Source organism: Chiloscyllium plagiosum, unplaced genomic scaffold, assembly GCF_037043375.1.
Source record: "Chiloscyllium plagiosum isolate Xiang-an unplaced genomic scaffold, Cpla_swu_hap1 HiC_scaffold_2, whole genome shotgun sequence".
NCBI classification, from domain to species: domain Eukaryota; kingdom Metazoa; phylum Chordata; class Chondrichthyes; order Orectolobiformes; family Hemiscylliidae; genus Chiloscyllium; species Chiloscyllium plagiosum.
The window spans coordinates 61323041-61336022 of NW_028270140.1; the positions used below are offsets into that span (position 1 = coordinate 61323041).

Below are 12982 nucleotides of genomic sequence, written 5' to 3' on the forward strand. Positions count from 1 at the left end.
TTACTTGTAATAGCCACTCCAGTCTACCTTCTGAACTTGTGGAATCAAAGTGGTTCATTGACACCAGCTAAAATCATAAACTGCATTCCTTGTGCTAATCACATATTATAACTTGCTCAAATGCTGCAAAAGGACAAGCAAGTCATCCACATCACCTTTTTCCAACATTTCCTTTCTGTCTATGTCTAGTGATCTATCCTTATGTGGTTTATTACTACTGATCTGGATGTAGACATGGTGAGGTTTGGCTGCTTATTACTGGTGCGGATGGTGCTGGAAATGTTAAAGATAGACTTGCAGCCCCATGCACACTGGTTCTCTGCTCTTATTCTCTTCAGACTGGAAACTGTATTAAAGATGTAAATGAAAAATAACTACACTTTTGTCAAAACCTATTATTAAGAGCAAGCACTGAGGATATTTGAAGTCCGAGTGTGCGGAATACTGTTCTTTATTGATGCTTTTTGATAGCTATAAGCATTGTCAAAAAAAGAAACATTTACTTATCTTTCATTGTGTTTTCAATTAGTTTTGTTGTTCTGGAAAATATCGTAGCAATTCTGTTTGTTTCTTAATTGGATTTGACGAGGAGGTCAGGTTCACCTTGTGTCACATCCATTGTTACTGAGATTCACTTTACTGATTAAGAGCACCCAGACAGGAATTTGCTCAGTTTGAGAGCTTGCCAGGTGTTTGATTGTAATGTGTTATTAAACCTACGCAGGAGCAATTAAAGGTTATGTAGAAAATACTGGGCCACGTTGTAATTTCTAATTCCCCATGGACACAATTCGACATTAACTACTGTTTCAATTTAATTTGTATGGTAGTGAGACAAATTAATATGAACCACTGCTATAGGACATTTTCAAGAAATTTAAAAGCAATGTTAAGAAGAAAATTACCTCAAATTGACAGCAGTTATGTTAAAGATAATTTTGTTCCTCTTAAAAAGGAAAGGAATGATCATGATTCTATACTTATTTCTTTATAAGTTCTATCCAGTTCTTTTTAAATGTTTAATTATTAGACTGCATATCTTTGTATGAATTTTGTAATGTGCAGCGTGTCACCCACTTAAAAGGTATTGTTCTTTAAAGAGTAAGGTAGTTCCCATCAGTCTTTCACAGTAATCTGTCGGAAGTGGCACAGTGAAGATGTGAAATGTACTTTGTGCAGGTAATGATGATTAATACTAGTTGTTATTCGTGATTCAAAAATGCTAAACTCATGTTATTAATTGAAAGAAAGAGAAATGGAAAAAAAGAAGTGGAGACTGACCTGGTTAAATTTAGAGAAAAACTATTAAGTTTTCACTGATTATTTTAATAGCAAGAAATAACCAAAAATTAGTCCAGAAATTAAATGAAATTTCCATGGGATGTGGACATCACTGGCTGGGCCATCCTTAATTGCTCTGGAGAAGATGGTGGTAAGCTGTCTTCTTCAACTGCTGCAGTCCTTGGGATGTAGATAATACCCACAATGTTGTTTGGAAAGAAGTTCCAAGAGGTTGACCCAGTGATAGTAAAAGAATGGTGATATTGTTCCAAGTAAGGATGGTGCGTAGCTTGGAGGTTTGTGTTGTTTCTATTATGAAATGTGAATAGAAATATTTTCTCTGTTTCAGCTCCGAATGTTTTAAGTAAAATTCCTGCTGAAATTTTACAGTTCTTTACCAGATATTCTCAGGTTTCATAGAAATGGCTCCTCCTTTATAAGGATTTTGCATTCAACATATCCTTCATTTGTTTTGGAGTGCGTGAATAATTTAAATCCACAGTCCTTTTCAGTTGAGTATCTGTAAATGTACAATAGTTTAAAGGGGCTCACTTATGTGTAGCTTGTTGAAGACTTTTGGGTTACTGCATAGTCACACAATTGAGACTGCACATTTACTGCTTAGTTAATGCTATAATTTAGGAATTATAGCATCGCTTTGTTGGATGTACTGGCTATCGCAATTTGCATTTTCCATTACATGTGCTGACCTTCAAGGAGAGCATGCTGAAAATCATTGGTTAAATGAGGCCTAATTATACACTAACAAAATAGAGAAATTAGTACACTACAGCACACTCAGTTGAAATCAATTAGAACACCAACGTTGCTGTTCTATATGAAATTGTATTTGCAAGCTAGCTATCTCTAAACTAGTTCTGCTGCTAGAAGCAGCTGATTACATACTCCAGTTTGATGTCTATGACTGCCGTATAGCGTAAGAGAAAGAGAGCACTCTCTGTCTCTTCCCCCACATCCCCCCCCAACACTGAAATATCCAGTTGAGCTGTCGGTCGAGGTTACACTTCTGACTGAAATGTTTTCCTTTTTATATGGGAATTTCTATTGCCTGTGTCTATGCCTTCCCTGATTTAATAGAACTCAGAGTGGGTATTCCTATCGGATGCTGCCCGACCTGCTGTGCTTTTCCAGCACCACTCTAATCTAGACTCTGGTTTCCAGCGTCTGCAGTCCTTGGTTTTACCTATTTCTATCATATTGACTGAAGCCAAAGGAGGCAGTTTATCTCTTTTGTTGATGTAAGGTATTTTCTTAAAATATCTTTTTTAGAGCTGATTGGTCCTGGGGTCCTTACCATTGTTCCAAGCTGCTGTTATACATAAAATTGAACAGTTGTGTTACTGTCCAGTTTCTCTTTAAGTAGTTAATTAATGTTTCAGATCATACAATTCTAAGTTATCTGCTTAATGTAATGTTATAAAATACTACATTTAATATCTAACAAACACTATAACTTGGAAAAACTCTGCACAGTCAATGCCAGTAAAACCTACTGCTCCTCGGATGCTGCCTGAACTGCTGTGCTTTTCCAGCACCACTCTAATCTAAACTCTGGTTTCCAGCATCTGCAGTCATTGTTTTTACCTAAATTTCAACTGGTCTATCAAAATTATTCTAGACAGTGATGAAAATATCACCTCCACTACACTGGTATACTACACAACTGCAAAGTTTCAGAATTGTCTTACCAGAATTTGCAGTGGAAGATCTTTGCATCACCTTTTGAATTAAGTTGCTAAGGCTTTCCCACATTCTTTGCATTCTACACTCCTATTACAAAGTAAAGCATGCTTGTCATTTGTATTGCTTTGAGGGAGAAAGTTCCTGATATTAGAAAGAAATTTACCTGAAGATTGAAATGCTAGTATTGTATGGCACAAACCTGAGTAGGGAATTCCCACCCTTGCTGGAAGGCAAGTAGAAAAATTGCAATAATCATTGTCTTTTGCATGTACAGTTTCAATGCTCTAGAGCTGCATGATACCTTTTTCTCAGGTTAAAAAAAATGACAGTATTATTCCATGAATGTGTTGAAATAACTGAGAATGACAATTGGAAGATACCTAGGAGTTTTAACTAAATTCAATTCTGAAAAATAAAAAAAATGCAGCGTTACAATCGGTAAAGCTGTATATAAAGAGCTATGGAAGCATGACATAAATGAGAGTATGGGATAGGGATAGGGTGATGGGCTGGTTCTGGGTGGGATGCTTTTTGGAAGGTCCGTATACACTCGAAAGGTCAAATGGCCTCTTTCTGCACTGTAGTGATTTTATGATTCTAAGAGACTTACAGGAAACTTATATTGTTTGTCCCTTCTCCTCTCTAATAGTGTGACAGATTCAAGATGGCAGTGCTGGCAAGGTAGGCAACATTCAGGCTTCTGTACCTCCTCTCCTTTTTATTTTCTCTCCTTTTTGCCTTCTTTCTTTTCTTCACCTTCTTCCTGTCAGCAACAGCGGAGAAGGTGACATCAAGGAGGAGAGCGGCCCGAATGGGACTCTTGGCAAGGTGGCAGCCTGACCTGGCTGTAGTTTGGTTGTAGTACACCTGGAGTGGGGACTTCAGCTGTTGTCGAGGCATCGGCAGTGTGGACTATGCTTAGAGTGGGGACTCCATGCGACACTGAGGCGGCAGCAGCTGTGAAACCATGAATGTGCGGAGGCCTGAAATAAGGACTCCTGGTTATTGAGGAGAAAGTGAGGACTGCAGATGTTGGAGATCAGAGCTGAAAATGTGTTGCTGGAAAAGCGCAGCAGGCCAGGCAGCATCCAAGGAACAGGAGAATCGACGTTTGGGCATAAGCCCTTCTTCAGGAATGCATTCCTGAATTGATTCAGGAATGCATTCAGGAATTCATTCCTGAAGAAGGGCTTATGCCCTAAATGTCGATTCTCCTGTTCCTTGGATGCTGCCTGACCTGCTGTGCTTTTCCAGCAACACATTTTCACTCCTGGTTATTGGCAAATCGCTGGTTCTGGGTTGTGGTGCAAATGTAGGTCCATCACAGGGCCTAGCATCGGTGGCCTATAGGTAGTCCTGTGACAAATACATAGTCCTTGAAGAGGGTGACTCTGACAGTGGGTCTGGCGCAGGTGGCGGAGGGATGGCGGCACAGCTGTTGTTGGCGAACTGGCTCAGGACCGATGGTGAAGCTGGCAGAACAAAGATGGAGTTTCTTTCATTGTTATTGTTTTTATTCTTTTTATTCTTAAACTATTCAAAATGGCAGTGGATTCTCTTGCCAGTTGCAGCTTTCCATTGTATTTTATTGTTTTGCTCATTCTACAGTACAAGTGACAATAAATCATCATTCGTTAAGCTTTGTGATGCCTGAGCCCAGCTTTCTTAGACTTATTTTCTTTGACTCGGTTTTCCTTTAACCAACAATTTCAAAACTGTCTTTTGGCTCAAGGTTTCAATCATGCCTTCTAAATTTTCTGTTGGCATAAGATTTTCATTCTTGATATTAACACCAATCAGTTATCTATCCTTCACAGCATAGCTGTCATCAACATCACATTTGTCATCCTTTGTCTATCCGATAATGATCAACTATTACTCAACATCCTTCTCATCTTAGAATTATATAGTACAGAAGAACCCCTTCAGCCCATCTTGTCAGAGGTTTTCGAGATGGTTGACTACATCATTCTTTTCCAGTGTCTCTCCATTGTAGTCCAGCAGTAATTGTCATATTATTCCATTGGTATTTATAACTGGCAAGGCTTTTCTTCTTGCTGTTGCACCCTTAATTCTTTTGATGTCCATGGATCTAACTTTAGTCCCCTTCTACTTCACATGTAAATGCTCCTGTTCAGCTACGTAATTCAAGCACAATTTTAGTTTCACATGTACACAGATTTGAATGTTGCTGACATTGTTCATCCACAATTGCCCTTGGAAGGTCCAACTCAGCCACCTTTTTGAAATGTCGGAGACTGGGTTATGTGTGCCCCCACAGTTCTGTTTGAGTATGAGCTTCAGGAATTTAAACCAGCGACAGTGAAGGAATAACTATACAGTTCTAAGTCAGAATGATTTGCAGAAGAATTTGCAAGTGGCAGATGTCACAATGCTGTTTTTACAACGATTCAGTAATTTATAATCATCAATTGATCTGGCAATTTATTCCAGGTTTGTTAATTGATGTTATTAAGTTTCCCAGTTTATCATGGTGTGATTGAAACTTGTCTCCCTGGAACATTTATCCAAGTCCTGGATCACTAGTCTAGTAGCATCGTCAATTTGCTGCCTTTCCTCTTGCTGTATGAGCATACCACTCAACTTTTCCACTCTCTCTGATTTATCAGATTGCTTATCTGACATCCAGAACTGGATGAAGGGAAATTTCCTCTGGTTGAATGTTGTAAATACCGAAGTTATTGTATTCAGTCTCTGCTACAAATTTTGTAGCTACCATCTCCATCCCTGATCTCGGCAGTTATCTGAGATTGATTCAAAATGTTTGCATCTTTGTTGTCATACTTAGTTCTGAGATGAGCTTCCTGCTATCACTTAGACTGCTTATTTTCATTACTATAATCTTGTCTGACTCCTCCCTTACCTCAGCTCATCTGCTGCTGAAGCCATCCATGTGCTACACACTGCAAACTAAGTAAGATATCAATAAAACTTAATTTTAGATCTCATGTGCAATTGAGATCAATTGAATTTTTAGTCAAGGTGAGTACAGTGGATGTGTTTATTTTTTGAAGAAGAGGCTTACTGGACATTAACTTTGTTTCTCTCTCCACAAATGTCGCCAGCCCTGCTGAGTTTCTCCAGCACTCTATATGTTTGTTTCAGATTTCCAGCAACTGCAGTGTTTTATTTTTATTTGTATTTTTAACCGCTAGTATCTGACAATAGGAGAATGGTCTTCAAACTGCAATTTTGTTTATCAAGGTCATGAAATAGTAACATTTTATTATGTCACATTTTATTTGATGGCTGGCATTTAATTATTAAGGCAGGGTGCTACTTCTATGGCACATTTGAGGGAACAATCAGCGGTTACCTCACATTTTTATGCTGCTGTTTCTCACTGGCATATTATCAAAAATGTATTTGAAGGTATTAAGTGATATTGATGAAATTATTCTTATGAAAAGTGTCACAAATCTAGTAGTTATAAAATTTAACAGGAGCTCTATTCAAATTGGTAGATTTCTATTGCAAATCTTTTTTTTTTCTGCAGCTGTTCTCACAAGAAAGTGTCTGTGTATTAATCCATTACAGGGATCAGACTTGACAGAGTTGTAACATGTACGCCTTTGAATTGGAAGGTTGAGTATTCAAACCTCACTCCAGCTCTTTGTACATACAATCCAAGCTTGCAGTATGGAGTACTACATGCTCAGGGACATGGTTGTTTCGGTGTGACATTAAACTGAGGTCTTGTCTTTTCTGTCAGGTGCATATAAAAATTACAATGCAGTGTTCAAAGATCTCGAGTTTTCCTGCTGTCTTGGTCAATATTATTCTCCAGCCAAAATCAATGAAGGAGCCTGTAACTATTTAACTTTGTTTTATGTTGCATCTTGCCACATGCAAATTGCCTACCCATAGATTGAGTATAGGAGTTGAGAGGTCATGTGCGGTTATACAGGAAATTGGTTAGGCAACTTTTGGAATGTTGTGTGCAATTCTGGTCTCCCTCCTATAGGAAGGATGTTATGAAACTTGAAAAGGTTCAGAAAAGATTTACAAGAATATTGCCAGGGTTGGAGGGTTTGAACTCTGGGGAGAGGCTGAATAGGCTGGAGCTATTGTCCCTGGAGCATCGGAGGCTGAGGGGTGACCTTATACAGGTTTATAAAATCATGAGGGGCATGGATTGGGTAAATAGAGAGGGTCTTTTCCCTGAGTTGGCAGAGACCAGAACTAGAGGGCATAGTTTTAGGGTGAGAGGGGAAAGATCTAAAAGGGACCTAAGGGGCAACCTTTTCACACAAAGGGTGGTGTGTGTATGGAATAAGCTGCCAGAGGAAGCTGTTGAGACTGGTAGAATTACAACATTTAAAAGGCATCTGGATGGGTGTATAAATAGGAAGGGTTTAGAGGGATATGAGCCAAGTGTTGGCAAACAGGACTAGATTAATTTAGGATATCTGGCGAGCATGGATGAGTTGGACCAAAGGGTCTGTTTTTGTGCTGTACATCTTTATAACTATAACAGTGCTTCATTGGTTGTAAATCACATTGGGATAACAGTTTTGAAAGACTGTATATGCATGCAAGTTCTTTAATGACCATAACTCATTAGAATGAGTTCTCCAGATGCTGAATTCCAAAATGGTTAGCAGTGGCACATATATACTTATGCCTCTTTGTATAATTGGCAATAAATCATGTTTACAGATGATTCCAAGATCAAGAACTTACACATTGGGTTGATTTCTGGTGTTCGAACGATGAAATTTGAGGCATCCCGAATGTTGAGTGTCATTTGAGGCAGATGAGCTGCAGCGATTAAGAGGTAGCTTGTCCAACGAATTGTGGCTAAAAGTTTGTCAGAGTCAGGGGTGTTAAATTGCTGGAGCATTGGATGCCATAATTCTTTGGAGATGAGTTGAGAAGAACGTTTCTTCTGCCTGAAAATTCAGGGAAGTATGTTTTAAAACCTCACCTTGTAAGATCTGATAACCCTCAATTCCACTTTCCTGCCTTTTCCTAAGCTTTGATTCTGTTACTGATGAAAAATCTATCTCAGTTTTGAATATATTTAATCAGGGCCTGTGCCCGAAACGTCGAATCTCCTGTTCCCTGGATGCTGCCTGACCTGCTGTGCTGTTCCAGCAATAAAGTTTCAACAATATATTTAATCACTCAGCCTCAACAGCCCTTTGCAGTAAAGAGTTGTACAGATTCACCTCTCTGAGAGAGAAAAATATTCTCTTCATCTCTGTCTTAAATGTGCAACTCCTTACAAGATATGCCCCAGTTCTGAGGTTCTCCCAGAATAGGAAACAGCTACTCTGCATCTGTCCTATCAAGACCCCTAAGATAATATATTTTAATAAGGCCTCCTCTCATTTTTCTAAATTATGATGACTACAAGCCTGGCTAACTCAACCTGTCCTCATTTTTAAAAAAAGCCCTTAATTTCCATGTCAACTTAATCAACCTTCTCTGGACTGCCTCCACTAGCATTATATCTTTCCTTGGATAAGGAGACTAAACTGATCACAGTATTCCAGGTGTGGTCCAATAAATGCTGTGTATGGTTTTAGTAATACCTCCTTATTTTGTATACTCCATTCCCTTTGAAATAAAGGCCAAGATTACATTTGTTTTTCCTATTACTGGTTAAGCTCGATGCTACCTTTTTTGGTGATTCAGGGAGGTTCAGTCTTTTCCCCCTTTAAATAATATTCAGCTCTTCTATTCCTCCTGCCATCATCTCATGTTATTTTCCATCTGCCAAGTTTTTTCCCTGTCTATGTCCTTCTTGTGGCAACATCATTATTTCTACCTATCTTCATATCATCTACAAACTTGATAATCATACATTCACTTTGAACGTCGGATAGTTGTGACCCTAGGTCTGATCCCTGTGACACTATATTAGTTACAGGTAATGATTCTGAAAATGCCCCCCTTGACCCAACTCTTGTGCGAGTGCATAGTGTTGTGTAAAGTTCACTAGTCTGTTTAGAAGTCAATCTGTTGTTATGATCTAAATTTTACCACTTTAAAATTGTCTGGCTATCAGCAATGGAAAGTAGGAGAGATTTTGCTGGCCGGGCACTGATGAAGTGAAGTGGTGGCCTGCCTCTGTCAGCTGCGAGGAGAAAGTGAGGACTGCAGATGCTGGAGAGTCAGAGTCAAAGCGTGTGGCGCTGGAAAAACACGGCAGGTCAGGCAGCATCTGAGGAGCAGGAGAGTCAATGTTTTGCATATAAGCCCTTCATCATGAATGTGGGAGGAAGGGGGATGAGAAATAAATAGGATGGTTGGGGTTGGGCTGTGGGGAAGGTAGCTGGGAAGGTGATAGGTGGATGCAGGTAGGGGGTGATTGAGATAGGTTGGTAGGGAAGATGGAGCAGATAGGTGAGAACGAAGATGGACAGGTAGGACAGTTCAAGAGGGCGATTCCGAGTTGGAAGGTTGGATCTGGGATGAGGTGGATGGAGGGGAGATTTGTAAACTAGTGAAGTTGACATTTATCCCGTGTGGATGAAGGGTCCCAAGGCAGAAGAAGAGGCATTCTTCCTCCAGTCACCACGTGGCTTGGATTTTGCGGTGGTGGATGCTCAGGGTTTGCATGTACTTGGTGGAATGGGAAGGGGAGTTGAATTGGTTGGCCATAGGGCAGTGGGTTTGTAGGGTGTGTGTGTCCCAGAGATGTTCCCTGAAACACACCGTGAGTTGGCGTTCTGTCTCCCGAATGTAGAGAAGACCACATCGAGAGCAACAGACACACTGGATGAGGTGGATGGATGTGCTGGAAAACGTACCGGATGTGAAAAGATCCTCTGGGGCCTTGGACAGAGGTGGAGGAAGGGTGTGGAAGCATGTGGTTGCAGGTTTTACACCTCTTGTGGCAACAAGGGAAGGTGCTGCATGTGGAGGGTGGGTTGGTGGGTGGCATGGACAAAACGGGGGTGACACAGAGGGAATCATCTCTGTGGAATGCTGAAAAGGATAGGGAGGGAACTATGTCTGTGGTGGTGGGGTCTGATTGAAGGTGGTAGAAATGGCAGAGGATAATGCGCTGTATCTGGATATTAATGCGGTGGAAGGTGAGGACCAGGGTGGGGTTTATCCTGGTTGCGAAGATGTAAGGGATAGAGAAGGTTGCCCTCCAGATGTGCTGGAGAGTAATGCTGATCACATGGGAGGGGAAATTCCAGTCCTGGAAATAGGAGCCCATGTGAGATGTTCTGGAATGGAATTTCTCCTCCAGGGAGCAGAGACAGTGAAGCCCGAGGAATTGGGAATAAGTGTTCGAATTTTTACAGATGGGGGAGATGAGTGGGAGGAGGAGTAGTCCAGGTAGCTGTGGGAGTCAGTGGGTTTCAAGTAGATGTCTGTGTTGAGTCAGTCGCTGGAGATGGTGATGGAGAGGTCCAAGAAGGGAAGGAAGGTATCCAAGATGGTCCCGGTGAACTTAAGGTCTGTGTGGAAGTGTTAGTGATGAACTATTAAACCTCCTCGTGGAAGCACAAGGTCGCACCGATTTAGTCCTCAATTGTGACTCCCAGCCAATCTCCAAGGATCCCTCTTCCTGACACAAACATTTTCTATCCTCTTGGACACCCCATCCTGGTTTCTTAGCTGCCCTCGACCTCTTCACCTCCAACTGCTGCTGTGACATTGACTGCCTCAACCTGTCTATCCTTCTCATCCACTCCAATCTCTCACCCTCGCAAAGTACAGCACTCCACACCCTCTGCTCCAACACCAAACTCATTATTAAACCAGCGGACAAGGGAGGTGCAGTGGTAGTTTGGCGCACCAACCTCTACATCTCTGAAGCCAGGCACCAACCCCATGGACACATCCTCCTACCACCCCCTCAACCACGACCTCACCTCCCATCACCAAACCACTATCTCCCAGACCGTCCACAACCTTACCATCTGAGGGGATTTCTCAACCACAGCCTCGAACCTCAGAGTACTGCAACTGCCTTGAACCTCATAGTTCCGCAGCCCCACCCCGATGGGTTCTACCTCTTATCCAAAATCCATAAACCTGACTTCCCCGGTCGATCTATTGACTCTGCCTGCCCCTGCCCCACCGAACTTATCTCCTCAAATTTTAACGCTATCCTAGATTAGATTAGATCCCCTACAGTATGGAAACAGGCCCTTCGGCCCAACAAGTCCACACCGACCCTCCGAAGAGCAACCCACCCAGACCCATTCCCCTACGTTTACTGCTGACTAATGCACCTAACGCTATGGGCAATTTAGCATGGGCAATTTAGCATGGCCAATTCACCTAACCTGCACATCTTTGGACTGTGGGAGGAAACTGGAGCACCCGGAGGAAACCCATGCAGACACGGGGAGAATGTGCAAACCACGCAGACAGTTGCCCGAGGCAGGAATTGAACCTGGGTCCATGGCGCTGAGAGGCAGCAGTGCTAACCACTGAGCCACCGTGTCACCGCAAAATGTTGGTCTGCCTTGGTCCAGGACCTCCCATATACATTTGCGACACCACTCGCCCTCCACCTTCTTCATTACGTTCGTTTCCCTGGACCCCAAAGCCTCCTCTTCACCATGGGCATCCAGTCCCTGTATACATCCATCCGCCATGGCGAAAGTCTCCAAATCCTCCATTTCCCCCTCTCCTGCCAAACCAACAGGTACCCCTCCGCCGACACTGGTCCTAACCTTCAACAACTTCTACTTCCTTCAGACCAAAGGGCAGCCATGGGCGCTCACATGGATCCCAGGTGTGCCTGCCTCTTCGTAGGATATGTGGAACAGTCCATCTTTCACAATTACACCAGCACTATCCCCTACCTCTTCCTCAGCTACATTGATGACTGTATTGGTGCCACCTCGTGCTTCCACAAGGAAGTTGAACAGTTCATCAACTTCACTAACAACTTTAACCTGACCTTAAGTTCACCTGGACCATCTCAGACACCTCTATCCCCTTCCTGGACCTCTCCGTCGACCGATTCAATGTGAACATATAACTCAAACCCTCCTCCTCCAACCCCACCTCCAATAAATATGCGATCCCTTACTCTCAATTCCTCCATCGCTGCCATAACTACTCTCAGGAGTGCAATTCCACTCCAGATGACTTCCTCCTATTTCCAGGACCGCAATGTCCTCCAGCGCATCTCCTCCACTTATTGCACCTCTGCCTTTGAACCCCACACCTCCAACCACAATAAGGATGGAATCCCCCTGATCCTCATCTTCCAACCCACTAATATCCAGATATAGCGCACTATCCTCCAACGTTTATGCTACTAAATCAGACCCCACCACCAGAGACATATTTCCGTCCCTACCCCTATCTGTGTTCCGCAGCGATGATTCCCTCTGTGTCTCCCTCAGTAGGCCCCACCAACCCACCCTCCACATCCGACAGTTTCCCTTGCCACTACAAGACGTGTAAAACCTGCGCCCACATCTCACCCGCCTCCTCCATCCAAGGCCCCAAAGGATCTTTTCACATCTGGCAGAGATTTTCCTGGACATTCACCCACCCCATCTACTATGACCACTGCTCTCGATGTGGTCTCCTCTATGTCGGGGAGACAGAACACTAACTCATGGAACGTTTCAGGGAACATTTCTGGGACACACACACTAAACAACCCCAATGCCCTATGGCCAACCACTTCAACTTCCCCTCCCACTCCACCAAGGACATGCAAGTCCTGGGCCATCTCCACCGCCAAATTCAAGCCACCCGATGACTGGAGGAAGAATGCTTCATCTTCTGCCTTGGTACCCTTCAACCACACGGCATCGACATCAACTTCACTAGTTTCCAAATTTCCCTTCTCTCCACCTCATCCCAGATCCAAACCTCCAACTCAGAACCGCCCTCTTGACCTATCCCACCTGCCCATCTTCCTTCCCACATATCTACTCCACCCTGCCCACCGACCTCACAGTTTTTAGATTAGATTAGATTACAGTGTGGAAACAGGCCCTTCGGCCCAACAAATCCACACCGACCCGCCAAAGCGCAACCCACC

At 42.7% G+C, this 12982-nt stretch overlaps 1 protein-coding gene across 16 annotated transcripts in view; it reads left to right on the forward strand.

Moving 5' to 3' along the window:
- LOC122561800 (guanine nucleotide-binding protein G(I)/G(S)/G(O) subunit gamma-7) overlaps positions 1–12982 on the forward strand; it is a 314848-nt gene that overhangs the window by 49000 nt on the left and 252866 nt on the right. For 7 of the 16 annotated variants that reach the window (XR_015760410.1, XR_015760407.1, XM_087997143.1 and 4 more), the window contains one exon: positions 3635–3666. The exons of the other annotated variants lie outside the window; for them this stretch is intronic. The gene's annotated coding sequence lies outside the window, so the exon portion shown is untranslated. The remainder of the gene's footprint in view (positions 1–3634; positions 3667–12982) is intronic. 16 annotated transcript variants of the gene reach the window in all.